This window comes from Podarcis muralis, chromosome 15 (assembly GCF_964188315.1).
Source record: "Podarcis muralis chromosome 15, rPodMur119.hap1.1, whole genome shotgun sequence".
NCBI classification, from domain to species: Eukaryota; Metazoa; Chordata; class Lepidosauria; order Squamata; family Lacertidae; genus Podarcis; species Podarcis muralis.
In genome coordinates this window covers 5,094,100-5,105,420 of record NC_135669.1, presented here as the reverse complement: position 1 = coordinate 5,105,420, position 11,321 = coordinate 5,094,100, and positions in this window count along the sequence as shown.

Here is an 11,321-nt window from a genome sequence, read left to right as displayed (position 1 = left end):
GCTTCTCTGTTGCTCTAATTATCTGGAAGACTCCAAGGGTGAAGCCTTTGTTCCTCTTCCTCTCTTCTTTTCAAATTAAAATTATTTTCCAAATCTTCTATTATTAGCTTATGGCCACAGGGAAGCCTTCTTAGCTATGTATTCTATTCTATTCTATTCTATTCTATTCTATTCTATTCTATTCTATCCTATCCTATCCTATCCTATCCTATCCTATCCTATCCTATCCTATCCTATCCTATTCTATTCTATTCTATTCTATTCTATTCTATTCTATTCTATTCTATTCTATTCTTCATTCATTCCCATTCCCAAGACACAGGACCAAGCACACCACAAGTAAGCTCATAGAAGAATATATGTAATTCTGACAGCTACCCCCTAACAAAGAGTTGCTGCTGCTCTTCCCAAGGGGTTGTAATTCCAGCTGGTCCAGAGGCTGCAGCTGATGCACAATGCTGCAGCCTAGTAGTACCCCTTATTGGGCACATATCTTGCCACTGCACTGCTAAGGAATCTGCATTTGCATAGATAGCCCTAAGCAACACTGGACCAGGTTACCCGAAAGACAAACATCCTCACCATTTCCTGGTATTAACACATGGAATCTAATTTGTCTCACATCAGCCTGGTGTTTATCAGCTTGTGGTAACATGGAGGTGGGCTTTTTCACTGGTGACACCAGCATTACAGATTGCATGCCCTGCTGAAGTGCAAAAGGCCCCATCTACATTGGCATTCCACCAGCTTTTAAAAAATTGTGTTTTTTAAAAAAAAATCTTGAAAACACACTTGTTTACAGCAGTATTCCTTTGATCTCTTAACCTGTTTTACTAAATCTGTGTGTTGCAAGTAGGTTATTTTTTTGTGTAATTTAATTATGTATGTTTATAATGGGATTTCTTTTGTTTTGTATTTTAATTATGGATTTCAGTGCTTGTGTCACTGGATTTTATACACGTAAACCACTTAGGAGCCTACTTTGGCACTAAGTGGCACATTAAGAATAAGAGTATACTCTCCATTGACCGTCATTTCACTTGCCCAATCACAGGACCATTATGTCACCGAATCTAGAAAAAAAATAGGCTTATTCTTTCCCATGGCCATGTTTAAGTTTGCACCTTGTATAGTTCCCTTCTGCCATTACATCTAAATAGTAAGTTGGAATGTTCTGTTCCCTACCATTTAATAATATGACTCTGTCACAGCCAGGGGCATAGTTTGGGGAGTGTCTGGTGGATGATGGCTCTGGGTGCATGGTTTTTGAGGGGGTGCGAACCAGGCACACACACCCAGGCACCCCCAGCGCAGCCTGGTGCTCCTCTCTGCCTGCCAAGGGCCACGTCCATTGGTCAGCTGGGCTCCCCCCTGCGCAGGCAGGCAGACACACACACACACCCTGCCCAGCATACATGCACATGCCCCAGGCACTGGCAACCACTGGTACATTGCTGGTCAGAGCTCCCATGCTCCCAAGGCAATTGTCAGAACTTCTCATGAGCGGAAAGATCAGAAGTGTTTCAAGCAGGGGGAACCTTGGTCCCTCCAGATGTTGTTGGAGTAATGCTCCATCAGCCCCAGCCAGCTTGCTTGTCTGGTGCTCAGCTGTGCCTCAATCTGAGGAAGCATTGTGAATAATGTGGCCCATAGGCTGCCTGTCTAAAAGCTTCAGATTTTTCTGCTGAGAAACTTCATAGGGTGTGTTTGCTGTTGCTGCAGCAAATACTGTTCAAAGTTTCACAATGGTAAACTGAAATGCCTAACGGTATTTGTCACCACTGCAAAGCAAGTGTGGGCACTCTCAGAGGCCTCCTCAACCACCATGCCTCACTCTGAGGGAAAATGCATTGTAGGGTGAGATGACCCAGATGATATGGAATGACTGCATTACCACTAGTAAAAGAGCACCAAAATCAGAGGAGGCTGCAACTCTGCTTGCTTTAAAGCGGTATAATGCCTGACCCTGATATAAAGACTTGATTACCTTTTCGCTGCTTTTTAGCACACACATAACTATGAATGTAAATCTGGGGTGGGAAACCGCAGGCTCAGGAACAGAATGCAGCCCTACAGGCCTCTGTATCCGTTCCTCAGGAATCCCCCTGAGCCATGTCCCCTCCCCAGACTACACTCTTCACTTGACCTGCCCCACATCTTCACTTGACCTGCCCACTGCTTTCGTCTTGCATTGCTGGCCTGGATGGAAGAGGGTTGAAACCTCAGACTTTTCTGCAGCTGAAATACAGTATAGCCTGTTGTACCAAGTTCAGAGTTGTCCCCATTGGTCTGTCATGCTTGCCTCCTGGAAGGCTTTCCAAATGGCTGAAAAATGTTTCCCTGCCCTTGACGTTAAAGATTCAAACTCTCTTCACAATAATAATCCTTCATCTAGAGATAGGAACTAGATGACTCTAGGCAGACAATGTGTGTATGATTGTGTCTGTGTATACATGCAGCCTACATCCACTCCCATTTTAAGGGTGCTTGATAATTCGCTGGCATTACTCTTAGGCAGCAACTTTGTGCTTTGATTTCTGATTTCTTGGGTCTGGAGTGCACAAACTGTGGAATGAAGAGGACTTACATTTCAAATAATGAGGAAACAAGCTGTGTCAGAAAGAAAGGAAGCAAAATCAAAATGGGGAAAATGGGGCAGGGAAGAGAGAGGGAGAAAGAAAAAGAAAGAAAGAAAGAAAGAAAGAAAGAAAGAAAGAAAGAAAGAAGGAAGGAAGGAAGGAAGGAAGGAAGGAAGGAAGGAAGGAAGGAAGGAAGGAAGGAAGGAAGGAAGGAAGGAAGGTAGGTGGGAGGAAGCAAAATTAAAGCAGTCTTTCCCCTTGTCAATGTGAAAATGAAGTCTCATTTCCTGGTGGGTATGAAAGCATGCTCTTTCCCCTCCTCCCTTCTCTAGCTCACAGGTTTGTGTTTGCATGTGTGTCTCTGTGCGTGTTTCACAGCTTGCACTAGCTATCTGCTGGAAAGATGTGAATATGGGGAGCTATTATAAGAAACTTTGTTGTTGATGGGGAAAGTGATGCACCATCTCCTGGTACAGACTTACTTTTTTAAAAAAACAAATTTTGGACTGGCGTAACCTCCTTTGTAAACCAAACAGGGAGTTCAGCCACAATATCTCTTTGCCAACACACCCAAGAGGACTTGAGACCAGAAAGATGGGTAACTGGTTATATTTATTAAAATATAACTAAAAAGGAAACTGCAATCAGAATAATTCAACCAAATTAACCAGAACCAATGAGGTGAATTGATGGGAGGGTTTCAGCTGAACCCCATTGGCCAATATTCACCCCAACACCACTCTGGCTTGGCTATTAGGCAGATCCATTCACCCACCCAGACCAAATGCCAATTAGCCAAACTCAAACAAAAAACCACTCCTGTCCTACAGACAAGGCACAACAGGTTGAAGTAGGTGGCAAAGATGTGATACAGGCCAATTAGGGTCAAAATTCCTACTCAGTCCCCTCAAAGAAGGTAACCAGCAGAGCCCACACTAGAAAGGGGGTGGGAGGGAGGGAGGCTTAATGGGAGGAAGATGTGTGTGGTGTGGAGTGAGCTTAAATAGCCATCTCTCCACTTCTCCCCTATAGGGCAAATGCCCCATGTGGTTGCCCACATTACGCCTGCAGGAGAGTCCATCTCTCAACATCTTGCAGGGGAGGAGGGAGCAGCAAATGTGTGCCCCTCCCATACAAGGAAGGAATGGAATTATTTTCAAAATGTAAGTTTGTCTTGATTTGATTGATGAAGATTTGAACCCAGAACAACTGGGAGCTCTGATTATAGCTGTACATGAATTTCAGCCTATTTCATTAGGGTGTTCATGCAGAATATTGTGTTTGTGAGAGTCAAATTTTTGATTTGAAAAAAAGCAGGCAGGATGAAGTATCCAAAAGATGATTTACTTCTTTCATCCCACCTTGCTGCAGTCATTTCATATCACTTTGCTCCTGTTTACTGCTCATTCCAACAGCTGCATTAATGCAGTAACTGCCCATGCAAGTACATTATGTGACCAATGAGAGCAGCAAAATAAGAAGACTGTACAACGGAGATGCGATAAGATCTCTACTGACAGCAACAGGCAGGGTAAGAGTTGCAATGGCATTGGATCCACCAAGTTTGGACCACGCCAAGCCTGTTCCATTGGAGTCGGCCAGTGTTGAACCTTGCCATGGTACAAGCCAAGCAAGCAAGGTCTCATTGAGTGACCAGGGTGCAGATTCCTACCAGGCAGATACCTCAAGCTTGAGGTTGCTGTGGTCAATCCTTCCCTCAGGTCCCTTATTGGGGGGGGGGGCTATACTATCTTGATCCTGCCCAATGCCATTTCCACCCTCATACAAACAACGTTCTTCACCTAACAAAGGAAGGCCATAATTTCATTGAGGGAAAGGTGAAAAAACCCAACCAAGTGCCAAACAGGTTGAGAGAGAAACATTCCTTTCCAGCCCTGTCAACCCACAACCCAAAATTGCTCTGTGAAGGCTCTAACCCAGTGTTTCCCAAACATGGGTCCCCAGTGATTTGGAGGGGGCTACAATTCCCATTATCTCTGACCACTGGTCCTGCTAGCTAGGGATGGTGGGAGTTATAGTCCAACAACAACTGGAGGTCCAAGTTTGGGAAACTCTGCTGAGTGTGAGCAGGTGGGACGCTCTCAAAACAAAACTGTTCTGAGTTCCAGGGAAAGTAGCCTCACATAGGCTTTCTCATCCCCTTTGCAGGGCTCATGGCACAGCTTTTTCCCAATATTTTGTGTCGCCAGGCAAAAGCGTCCCATGCTTATTGGGCATAGCACAAGCCTTCTAAAAAAATGCTGAATGGTCCTTTTTTTCTTAGGTATGCACTATAGCCAATCAGTGTGAAGAAGAATTGCCCTCACTTTGAATGAGACATTTCCACCCTCTTCCACAACTGCAATCATCAATAATAGTTGAATTGGAGCACATGTTTCACAGAAAATTAACTCTTCCACTTTCCAACCTCTGCTGACTCATCTAACACAAAGAAGATGGTAATGAAGTGGAACGTTTATTCCATGTGGGAAAAGCACAGAATGGTACTGCTTCTTCTGAAAGTCTAATGTAGAGGTTTCTACTTCCCTTCCAAAGCAGCTAGACCTTAATTTTATATTCTTGGTGTTTGACAGCTGCTGCATGCGACCTAACATTGCTGGGTGGGGCAGCCATTCCCATGGAGACTTCTCCACCTCCCACCATCTCACTGTCATATTTACAATCTTGTAATGCATTGATTGGCTTCATCATATGCCACAATTATCTGAACAGCCTGATCCACATTGCTTATAACAAGATAAGGCTGATCTGATTTAGAACCTGTAAGTATTATAACAGGTTTGTGTAAAACTCACATGATGTCAGATCCCAGTTAAATGTTACTTAAGTGCCATTTACTCACAATTTGCATAAGAGCATGATTAATAAACATAACAAACTCAGACTGCTCTCCCACCACAAGTGTTACAAAGCTGATTCCCAAGTCTCTATGTTTCTTTCTCCAGGCAATGTATGCAAATCAATCATTCCCGTGTGATGTTTTTTGACACTGTAGTGATTGCCGAAGTATTCCTTCCCTTTCTGTTCTTACACTATTGTGTAAGAAGCCATTCTGGATCTCTCCATAAAAGAAAGAAAAAAAGGCCTAATTCGTCATAATTTCATAGGGTTATAGCGATGAAAGGGCATCTTGCTTGAAGCAGAACATTCAGAGCTGGGACAGCAGGCCAGATCTGTGTGATGGCTTCCAGAAAGATATTGTGAGATTTCGGCAAGATCTTGTGAGGTCTCGCCAGAAACTGGTGTCATTGCCATTTCATCCAATGTCATTTTGACATCAGGTGACCAGCTGGTGGGTTCTCACATCCACCTGTTAAAGTTGGCCCTCGGAGGTGGGAAAGAGATACTGTCCAAGTGCGATTGAATTCTGTAAACACCAAAGAATGTGAGGGAAGTTCAATCCTTCCTTGTGCAGCTGTAGATCTACTTGCCCCGCAACTCAGATGTGGGACAGGTGGATGTGTGTTCAGGAAAGCAACCTTGCAGACCAAATAGGAAATGCTTGGTGGGACAAGTCTGGCCCACAGGCTGGAAGTTCCCCATCTACCCATCCACCCCACCATGTGTAGCCCTTGGCCTAGTTTCAAAAGTGCTCTGCATTAAAATGCTATAGTTCAGACCTCCAGCATGACTGATCTGTCCACCCCACATTCTCACACCAGATGGGGAGGAAAAGGGAGAGAGGAATGTGTGTCCTGCTTCTGGCACTGACCACAGCTGGCTTTGGTCCTGCCCACACTCAGCATGCAGCCCCAAACAGAGTACCCATGAGGGAATATGGCTTTCAGCAGTTAAAAATGGTTGCCTCCTCCCACACAACAGGGGGAGACAATGTGGCCCAATGTGCAGGTTGTTGTACTTTTGCAATACATTAATCCATTTTTGCTTATAAATATTGGTCATCGCAGTATAGTTTTTACATATGCAGAATGTGATATAAAGTATAATAATGAGTAGAATAACACATATAATAATGCATATAATAATGCATATAATGTACAAATTGTTCTTACTTATAGCAAAGTGGGAGGGGGGAATAACTCATCAAGATCATCAAGATCAAGGCACATGTCTGAAATTGGGAAAGTTTCACGCGAATAAGCTCAATGAAGATTTTCAGGAAATTCCATACCCACTCAGGCTTAGGCACATAAATCCTAAAGGAGTCATGTGTTGATGGACAAGGTTTATATCACACTTTACTTGGGAGAGATGGAGGGCAAACGCATTATGATAGAATTATGCCACTGCAAGTTCTGTCTCCTTTGTGAGTTCTCTGCCTTCATTTAGAATGGCATTGTGCTTTGATATGGCTGGCATGCATATTTGTGTTACCAGAACATTAAATTACATAGAGCTTTCCTAAACCAGGTAATAAGGAAAGCGAACTACAAAGTACAGGAAAAATATAAGAATTCATTAGAACAAAAAATACTATGGTGGCTTTTCCCATTGGAGGTGATATCTCTTTAAAAAAAAACAACGACAGCAAAAAGAGAAATGACTGGCATCTTATAAAGAACTATTAATGGGAGTAGATCATGAGTTGAAATTAAAGAGGTTTGAAGATATAAGAGGATTACTAACTGATTGGTTACAACACCATCAACATAATGATATATTTAAGATGGACAAAAAGAAAGGTTTCTCTAACAAAACCTCTAAATTGGGGAAAGAACTATTAGAAAATAAGACTAAATTACTTTCAATAATGTATAAACTATTATTAGAATGGCATACGAAAGACGAACAGGTCAAATCAGTTATGATACACTGGGCGAGGGATTTTGGATATAATATACAACTAGCAGCATGGGAGAGGTTATGGAACTGGGATTTAAAGTTTACGGCATGTTATGCTTTGAAAGAAAATTATATGAAAATGGTGTATCGCTGGTATTTAACTCCTAGCAAATTAGCTAAAATGTAAGGTCAAATACATGCTGGAAATGTAAGGAAAAGGAGGGCACCTTCTACCACATGTGGTGGAGCTGTAAAGCAGTAAAAGAATTTTGGGAGATGATATATAATGAAGTGAAAAAAATCATTAAAATAACCTTTTCTAAAAAAAGGAAGCTTTTCTTCTAGGAATTGTAGGTGCCAAAATTCTAAGGAACCAGAAGAGACTTTTTATATATGTGGCCACTGCTGCCTGAATACTATTAGCCCAGAGATGGAAAGAAGCCACAGTCTCTACCAGTGAAGAATGGCAGATTAAATTGATGGACTATGCAGAAATGGCAAAACTGACTGGAAGAATTGGGAATCAGGAAAAAATAATAATAATGGGGAAAATATATAATTTACCTTATAAATCACTGTAAACAATTACAATTATTAGTAGGATTGGAATGACACTTGTATTTGAATGTTGGACTATGGTTGTAATGGAGATTTAATAGAATTGGATTAAAAGAGAAGATGCAGCGGGGGGGGGGGGATGTTAACATAAGGACCCACAAAGGGGAGGAGGGAAGTCCATGGGAATTTATGTTGGGGGGAAATATTTGTTTGATGATTGTTTGTAAATTTGAAAATTATAGATGATAATATAGATGATAGATAGATGGATAGATAGATAGACATTGTGCTGCATTGTTACAATGCAAATAATTAAAGATCCTTCTAGCAGCCCCTTCTCTCCCCATGAAGTTCTTAAGAACACTTTTAATACAACCATACTCTAGTGGACTATATTGATTTATTTAGTAAATTTACATCCAACCTTTCTTCCATCATGGAGTCCAAGCTTGTCTCCCATCTAGACACCAGCCAAACCCAGACCTGCCTAAGTTCAGCAGACTGTCTGCATTGCGTGTTCTCAGACCAGGCCATGTATGCTTTTCTCTAGCACCAATTAACAAAATAAATTTCTTTGGAGGGTTTTGAAGATCAGCCTGTTAAGCAAACTCTAACTACACACTCCAGTTTTTCATAACTAGGGAGTGAGTGATAAAAGCTTCACGTTGCTTCTAATATGGTGCCTGCATTTGCTGTTCTTAAGGTGAGGCAATAAAATGTGTGTGTGTGTATGTGTGTGTGTAAGAGAGAGAGAGAGCTCATCAAAATTAATAGCTTATGGTTATTCGCGTCATTATTCTTAATGGGACTGAACATGTACCATAGTCTGCAGAAGGAACACTTGATTCACCTACAATTTATAACCCATTATGACCTGACTGGTCTAACCATGAGCATAAAAGCCCTCATTGCTAACAACGATATGATGTGTGCAATAAAAGGAATACTAATCTTTGTTCCAAATAAGGAGATCTCTCTGTCTTCTTGCATCAGTTTGTTGTGAACTGATTTAAGAAGAGTTTATATGTATGCTTTAGTTGAGATTCCGAAATTGCAGGGGCTGGACTATATGACCCTTGCGGTCACTTCCAACTCTACAGTTCTATGATTCTTGGCAAGACAAGGCTACATAATATTTTAAAAGATAATAAAAAAAAAAGAAAAGAAGACCCAGATTCTGCAACTTCCTTCTGATAATACATGGTGCAAAAGCAATTGCCACAGAGCAAGGCTTGGCAGTACATGGTGCCACAGCCTTGATGAACCTAAGGAAATCTGATCAATGCCTGGATGGGAAACCGCCTGTGAACCCCATGGATGCTGCCCTGAATTCTATTTGATGCACAATTAATGAATGAAATGTGGAAGCTGGAGCTAGAATAGATGGTAGAGTGCTGTTGTGTTCAGGTCCCAAAGGCATCTGGCCGGCCACTCTGAGAGCAGGGAACTGGACTGAGATGAGCCATGGGCTTTATTCAGCAGACTGTTCATATGTTTTTGTGTTAAATAGTGTCTCACGCCACCTCACTCTCTGAGCAGGGTGAGATTCCAGGGGCTCCAGGTGCTTACTCAGGATTCATATTTCCTTTAGGAATGAGGCACAGCAGAGACTGTGCTGTCTTTATGATATATGGTTTATTTACACTTACAGTGGTACTTCGGGTTACATACCCTTCAGGTTACAGACGCTTCAGGTTACAGACTCCGCTAACCCAGAAATAGTACCTTGGGTTAAGAACTTTGCTTCAGGATGAGAACAGAAATTGTGCTCCGGAGGCCCCATTAGCTAAAGTGGTGCTTCAGGTTAAGAACAGCTTCAGGTTAAGAACGGACCTCCGGAACGAATTAAGTTCTTAACCCGAGGTACCACTATACATACAACCTGAGCCTACGATGGAGGGGTTCAGAGCATTAATAAGGTCTTGTTTCTCCTATAGCCATAGCCTTAGGCATGGTGCGCTCTCTCTCTCTCTCTCTCTTCTTTTGCTGCTTTTTCCTCTGGCTCACATCACTGAACTCTCAACTCTCACCTTTGTCTTATATACCAGCCAGTTGAGGGGGAGGAGCACACATTTGCCACCTCACACAGATCCAATTCCTTTGTTCCCTTCAATGGCCCATCACCCAGGCAGTCACCTCATCAGGAAGCTATATTTTAACAGCTGCTGCATCCAGGGGTTAGAAGGGTCTTGGCATACAGTCTATGTTCCCGAAACTCATAACACCAGGCATAGATGAAGTTGTCTTCATCTGGTCCATGTTGTTATGATGAGTTACATGATGAGCTCCAAGTCAACTGTTCAACTCTTGGCTTGGAGAAGTGCAGTTGGTGTGAGTCTTCTCCATTCATTCTGGCATCTCCATTCCAGACACTTTCAGGGCCTTTGGAGGCATGAGCCACTTCTGGATTTTGAACCCCACAGTGATAATAAATGCAGCCACATAAAAATGGTGACACATGCAAACAAAAGAAGGCAACCCCTAAAACAGGGAGCAAAGAACATTGGCCTTACGTGTGCTCCCACATGCAGGGATATTTTGCACAGAACTTGGAGAGCAGTGGGAGAGGTTAGGCAGCACACTTCCAGTTTTACTTCCAGTTTACTTTTCCTGGTTTAGCGGTCAGTCATGTAAAAATTGTGATGAAAAGATATACCATGTGGTCAAAATGTGTGTATTGCAAGGGTCCTGGATCCTTCTGTATATGCCGAATGATTGCCTGATTCTCTGGTTTTCTGATTCTCTGACTCTCTGCAGTGAGAGAGTGGAGCTGAAGGTAGAGACAACACAAAAAGCAGACTATTGATTAGAGGAAGAATGAATGGGAAAACAGGGTTTCAGAGGTCTTTCCCTAAGCAAAATCCAAGGCAAAAATCACAAGTGGGAACACCCAGACCAAAGTGAAGGAAAGTGTGGATGGGCCCTTTGTGATGGCAGCTTTTATTTCTCTGTATTTTTTTCGTGGTTCTAGCTGTGTGTTTTTCCCCCAAGTGAGCACTGTTTCAATAGGTGTATTTTGCTGTCGTAGCCTAACAAATTCACATTAAAGAGAATGTGGGCAGGAGAATGAAAAGCATTGCATTACACAGTTACATTTGGTTTTATTCTGTGATCATAAAATTGGAGCCATTCAGGTGTTTATAAATATCTTCCAAATATAGCCTTGTTTTGTTTCTTAAATAAACCCTGGGACACCAGAAACCTGATGTCAGTACTAAGGATAATCTCTCCCATCCTTTTGGCTCAAGAGTTGTTTAAAAATTGAAAGACCAATTGTGGAGTTTCTGGAATGTGGCAACAGTCAGAAATCAACATACATTTGCACTAAATGCATTCTGCCTGAGATCATACACTAGCCACATGTTACCAGATTTAAGGTGTGTATAAAATAATTGTGACTCACCAGTCCTCTTACAAATC